The sequence below is a fragment of the Aulostomus chinensis genome, chromosome 1 (genome assembly GCF_037954235.1).
Source record: "Aulostomus chinensis isolate RoL2024-O1b breed Wild chromosome 1, RoL_Achi_v1.0, whole genome shotgun sequence".
Taxonomy (NCBI): Eukaryota; Metazoa; Chordata; class Actinopteri; order Syngnathiformes; family Aulostomidae; genus Aulostomus; species Aulostomus chinensis.
The window spans coordinates 13,144,857-13,151,552 of record NC_141320.1 but is presented as its reverse complement, the minus strand read 5'-3'; the positions used below and the strand labels follow the sequence as shown (position 1 = coordinate 13,151,552).

Genomic DNA, 6,696 nt, shown 5'->3' with positions numbered 1-6,696 from the left:
CAGCGCTGTCTCTGTGCTGGGCTGGGCTCTAAAACCAGACTGAACCCCTCAAATCAACTCTTGTCATGTAGGAAGTCACTCAGCTGATTACCAACTGCTTTCTCCAGGATTTTAGAGAGAAAGGGGAGGTTAGCTATCAGTCTGGAGTTGGCGAGAACCTCAGGGTCTAGAGGAGGCTTCTGAAGCAGTGGTTTCATGACAGCTGCCTTCAAGGACTCAACTCAGAATCAGGGATCTCTGTAGTAGGGAGACATGGCATTGAGTTTAATACTGGTGGAATTACTTCCTTCAGATGTGGTCAGACCCACCCTGAGAGTTTGGGGAGAACCCTTGAAGCCTGGGACTTCAGGTCCAACGCTGAGACCACGGCGTGATGGAGAGTTCTGATGATTCATCAGCACAATCAAACTCTGAGCACTCCTCCCTCCCTGGTTGATCTGAGTCAAAGTTCCCATGTCTGATCAACTTCCTGTCCTGATGACATCACTGCTGCAGGTGAACAGTTAGCATTGCTCTGTTTGATGAAGCTGCGTTCAGGGAATGAGGAAGTTTCCCTTTGTGTCACTGCTTCTCTACTAATCTGATCTCTGATCAGTTCACCAAGAAGAGTCTGGGGTCAGGGGCTTGATGAGTAGAGCTGTTTAGTCAGGAGGAGGCTGCTCTGATTGGTTCCTGACACTGAGACAAGACCTTCATTTATTTATGATGACATCACCAATATGAGCCTTCCCAGTCTGTCAGGGGGTAGAATTCAGTCAGCACCAATGACATCAGAGTCAGAGTTTAGACATCAAAGCAGACATCAAAGTCTCTCTTTGAAAACCAAAATATAGAGAAATATATTTGAAAAGAATATTGCACGTTTATAAATACTAGAAGAATGAAGAGAAGGTGGTAGAGGTGGAGGCAGAAAAGAGGAATGTTTTTTTGTTTCTCTTCAGTTAAAATTATGTTGTGTGTTCTTTCATCTTCAAATCTGTTTTTGTTTTGAATAAATTAATGGTTCTTGATTATTTTACTCTTTGTGTCAGTGACAGTTTTGAGGTTATTTTGATGATGTCAGAGCTGTGTTTTTATAATATTTTTCATAATCAGTTGTCTTTTATTGTTTAATAAATATATAAAACTTTATAGGTGAATGTTGTCTGTTAAGTTGTTTGTTTGTTGGGTGGAAATTTATCACAAATGTTGAAACTGTGAAGAAAGAAGTGTTTTGTTGGTGTTCTGCCTGGTATGGATTGTAAATTTCTTTTGCTCACTCCCTTGATGAGGTAGAAGAAGCCGGACCATCAAGATGACCTGAAAAAAGACAGCAGAGGCAGGAAAAGAGGAACCAGAAAGACACAAACCTCACAGACTCAGAGTCTCTGTGGCGCTCGGCTGTTAACAGAGAGGCTGGTGGTTGGAGCCCCCCAGGGACCAGGACCAGGCTCTACTGGTGCTGAGGACTCCGTTGATCAGCTGCTGAGTTGCTACTTGATGTCAACGTTGGTCTGTTTCATCCTCAGTAGTTTGATCCTAGCAGAGTCGCTGCATCGATGATCTGAATGTGGACGGACAGATTGACCCTCCACAGCAGACGCAGGTGAGAGCTCTGCCAGCTGGAGCCTCTTGGGTCCCGGGAGGTTTCACTCCTGGAGGTGGAAATGATGAGGAGTTTTAAAATCTGCTCCTCTTTCACGCTGACTTGTTTTCTTGGGTTCCCTCTTTTATTCATGTGTGATTTTAGTCTCAGCTCTCTGAACCTGAATGGAGCCAGAACCCATTCTAAAAGAGCTGCTCTTTTAAACTCCTGGAGATCAAGAGGATCCTGCCATGTTTGTCCAGGAGACCCACAGCACAACAGTCAGTGAATGGGGATGCAGGCAGGCTTTTAATGGGGGTCATTTGAAGTCCCAAGTCCAGTTGGAGCAGAGGCTGGAGTTTGATTCTCCAGGAGTTTTTTGTTGTTGTTTTTTTCACCAGTTTCTTTTGATTTGGAGGAAATCAACCCACAGGCTGAATGGGACATCTCTTAAAAAATATTGAACCACTGAGTAAAACCATAGAAGCGCTCCTGTCTAGTTGGTGCTAACAAGTTAGCTGTTGAGTGAGTCCAGCTGTGCTGTCTAGGAATCCTGGTCAAAAGCCTCCACTCATCAAACAGCTGGTGTGTTGGTGGATCTGTGGATCCTGCTGGAAGAAGCAGGGTGGAGCTCTGAATGGTTCCTGTCTCAAAGAGCTTCTCTGTGCAGCTCCCATCAGCTCCTAAAAACAGGAAACCAGCAGATTCACTGTTGAACGGTGGCATTAAAATGTCTCAAAAGCTGTCCTGTCCACCATTTGTTGGTGCAAAGACATTTAAAAACACCAGTTGAACATTTTCCAAAGTTGCTCTCACTTTCTTTCAAACACCTGGAATGATTTCCTCCAAACCAAAAGAAACTGGTGAAAAAAACAACAACGAAAACTCCTGGAGAATCAAACTCCAGCCTCTGCTCCAACTGGACTTGGGACTTCAAATGACCCCCATTAAAAGCCTGCCTGCATCCCCATTCACTGACTGTTGTGCTGTGGGTCTCCTGGACAAACATGGCAGGATCCTCTTGATCTCCAGGAGTTTAAAAGAGCAGCTCTTTTAAAATGGGTTCTGGCTCCATTCAGGTTTAGAGAGCTGAGACTAAAATCACACATGAATGAAAGAGGGAACCCAAGAAAACAAGTCAGCGTGAAAGAGGAGCAGATTTTAAAACTCCTCATCATTTCCACCTCCAGGAGTGAAGCCTCCCGGGAGGCAGAGTTCTCATTCATTTCTCCACCACCTCGCTAACCTGAGCTGGAGCATCTGAGAACCAAACAGTGAGCCGACTCCACAAACTCTGAACCCCCACTTTACCCACAGCCAGCAGGGCTGCCAGCAACACTGCATGACACACAATGACGAAACTGAAGACTGAAACGTCTCATCCAGAGATCTGTCACGTGGGTCTGCTGTGGAGGGTCAATCTGTCCGTCCACATTCAGATCATAAACGCAGCGACTCCTAAGCACCAGTAGAGCCTGGTCATTGTCCCTGGGTGGGCTTGAACCACCAGCCTCTCGGTTAACAGCCGAGCGCGCTGACCGATTGCACCACAGAGACTCTGAGTCTCCTGCTTTTCATGAAGAGTTTTCAGGCTAAATTCAGTTTGTGAGGTCCACACTGCACATTTGAGGGAACATGAAGGACAGAGGAGAGTCTGACTGTCATGGTGAAAGCCTTCAGCACTAGAACTGAAACAGCCCCACCATCTTAACCCCCCCAGACCAAACAGGCTTCATCAGAAACAGACCCCCCTCCTAGAACATCCAGAGATCATCAGTCTGATTAATAGAACATGGCAAACAATCAAGAAAATGTTATTGTTTGATCAGAAGCTGAAACAATGTTTCTATGTTTGTCTGTTCTGGTCTGAATGAAAGAGGAGGTTTTCTTGGTCATGTGACGTGGATGAGAGTTCAACTAGAACTTCCTGATTCAACAGGATTTTAGTTTGTTGGGATTTTGTCAAAGACACCAACCAAACCTCTGAGTGGTGCAGATGTCTGCTGCCTCCTCAGAGCAGACTGGAGCTCAGCCTCACTCACCTGTGGGAGCCCCAGCAGAGCCACCGTGTGATGGAGTTTCAGTTTAGGATCCAAGGTCCTGGATTGAATTGGTGTTTTGTGTTTTTAGGCCTCCTGGCACCGATGAATGAATGAACCATTGTTCCAGAGGGAGCTGGTGTCAGGTCAGTCCCTGTTTCTACAAGACCTCCTGCTGCAGAGCCACATTGGGAAACATCCATCCATCCATTTTCGTCCACTTATCCTATTTAAGATTGTGTGTGTGTGTGTGTGTGTGTGTGTGGGGGGGGGGGGGGCTGGAGCCTGTCATTGTGAAACATTTGAAACTCAAAATCCTGTTCTTGTCACAATCCTGCTCTCCTAAAACAAGGACTGTTCAGTCAATGGTAGAGCAGAGAGGAGCAGAGGAAGCGTGCTGGGCCCAGAACCCAGAGGTCGATGGATCAAAACCATCCTCTGCTAGAAGAAGAAAAATAAAATGAACAAGTGTCTTTAGAAATGTGTGTCTGTTAAAAAGACGTTCATAAGGATTTTGTCTTCCTCCAGAATCACCAACCATTGTGAGAGTTAACAACAGTCCACTTTCTGACTGAAGCAAAAGTAGACTTCAAAAGGTTTTTCTGATTCAACATAGCAGCTAAATTTCCATTTCTCCACTGATTATCTGTTAAGGTTCATGGGGGGGTGGAGCCTATCACAGCTGACATTGGTCGAGGGGCGTGGTTCACCCTGGACAGGGCACCAGTCCATCACAGGACCAACACATAGAGACAGACAACCATTCACTCTCACAGTCACACCTACAGTCAATTTAGAGTATCAGTCAGCCTCATCCTCTCTTGATGTCTTTGGACTGTGGGAGGAAGCTGGAGTACCAGAGAGAACCCACGCAGGAACAGGAGAACATGCAGACTCCACACAGAAAGATCCTGTGCTGGAGCCGGGACTGGAACCTGGAACCTTCTTGCTGTGAGGCCACAGTGCTGACCACTGCACCACCATGCTGGATTTTCTGTAACGTCAAGTACATCTGAACTGGCACTTGACAGTGACAGCAGGAGAACAAAAATCCCAGTGTGTCATCAACATTTCCTGTCAAATCAATGATAGAAGCTGTTGAATTTCTGGATCAGACCAAGGAGAAAGGAGCCCCAATGAAAGAGTGATGGTTCTTGATTCTGATTTTGTTCTTCACTCCTACACCAGAGAGTGAAAATGAGGGCTGGCTGGGAGCAACTGCCTGCTTCAGAGTGGGAGGAGCCTCAGGACTTTCCAGTGAGAGCTGCAAACTTCCACCAGCGCCCAGTGCCAGCAGGTCTTCATGATGGAGCTGAGAAGAACACAACAACACCAGAGCACTGGAGAGGAGCACAACACTTCTTTGCTTCCTGGCCACTCTCATGTCTGTCTGTCCATCTGGAGCTGGGGGGAGGAGCTTCACATGTTTTTTATTTTCTTAAAAAGGGAATGTCATGACTTCCTCTGTATGTTAGAATATGAACTACTAAAAATGTTCATCCACAGTTTAAAGTTAGAATTAAATTTAAAGTAGAAAACTCTTCCCTCTTCAATCCTGTCACTCAGTGTTGTAAACTGTTTCAAACAAATTCTACTGTTCAACAGTTCAAGTGTTTCTTATGAAGCTGAATGTTCTCCTCTACTTTCCTCAATTGGGTTTCTTTCATGTCCTCCTGAGATCAAAGACAGAATTCTAGGTACAAATAAAGACACTATCAAAGCCTCCTGATGACATCATCATCAATTCTGTCTTTGATCTGTGTCTGTCCAGCCGGTCCTGAGTGGATACAACAGTTTCCCATGGGTGACTCTGTCGTGGTCTCTCTCCTGCTGTCTCCAACTCTCAGAGTGCTTCTACTGGTTTCTCCCCATCGTCCCTGTTGCTAGGCAGAGCACTGGTTAGGACTGAGGCCAGTGATGTCATCACCTCCAGCTGAGACCTGCCAGGTGGTCCTGCTTCATTCAACTCTGCTGCCTCTGCCACTGCCCTGACTGGTGAGGCTGACAGCAGGTTCTCTCTCATCTAAACTCTCTGTTTACAATGGAGGCTGAAATCCTTGTGATTGGTGGTTCAATCATCAGGTCTGTTGAACTCCCAGGTGCCATCACCTGCTGTCTTCCTGGTGCCAAAGTTGTGGACATTATTGAACGTCTCCAGGACTCATCGATCTCCACCCCTCAGCTCACATCCTGATTATACAGGTGTGTGTGAATGACATCACGAAGAGGCAGCCAATCATACTTCATGACCAGCTTGAGTCTCTTGCTAGTTCAAATCAGAGTCTGGGTAAATTCTGTGTTTTTTCTGGCTCCATCTCTGCTCCTTCCAGAAGCAGGGAGCATTTCAGCCTCTTTCCAGTCTGCATGAATGCTGAAAGGCTTCTGTACTGTTTGGCTTTGCTGTTCCCTGCAGCTTGGACATCAGATTAGAACGAACCACACTCACTAACTCACCTGTTCTTAACCACTGAGAGCTGATTTGGTTAAACATGGAAAAACACTGACTCACCATGAGGATGTTCTCCTGCCCTGTGTGGGTGGAGCCAAGAGAGTAAAAAGACTGAGACCCAGAAATCAGGGCTTCTTCTCCTCCATCTTAAGGTGGTCAGACTGAAGTCTCAGCTCTGACTCTGGATCTGTTCTCTGTGTGCCAACATAAATGTGATTGGACCAGAGAAGTTGATGAGTATTTAGTGAACCTTTCCACTGAGGTGGAACCATCCTGGGAAGAAGGAGAGGAAATGAAAGCTTCTCAGTGTAAAGTTTTAATTAAGCTGGCCAGCAGTTGAACCTAGAAGCTTCTGATTTGTAGTCAGACACATTATCCAGTGTGCCACTACCCCTGAGATCAGTGTAGTGTGTTCATGTGTACTTGGTTTTACAGAAAATCCCAAAATTCTGGTGGCATTTTCAGGGGACAAAATGGTGCAATGGTTCGTGCTGTTGCCACACAGCAAGAAGGCTCTGGGTTTGCATGTTCTCCCTGTTCCTGTGTGGGTTCTCTCTGGTACTCCAGCTTCCTCCCACAGTCCAAAGACATCAAGAGGGGACGAGGCTGATTGATACTCTAAATTGACCGTAGGTGTGATTGTG

General features: G+C 46.1%; 1 non-coding gene across 1 annotated transcript; it reads right to left on the bottom strand.

Annotated features, from left to right (window-relative positions):
- Positions 1-3,047: 3,047 nt before the first annotated feature.
- Positions 3,048-3,121, bottom strand: trnan-guu (transfer RNA asparagine (anticodon GUU)). The gene has a single exon. It is a non-coding gene; the product is annotated as a tRNA-Asn (tRNA).
- Between the last annotated feature and the right edge of the window lie 3,575 nt (positions 3,122-6,696).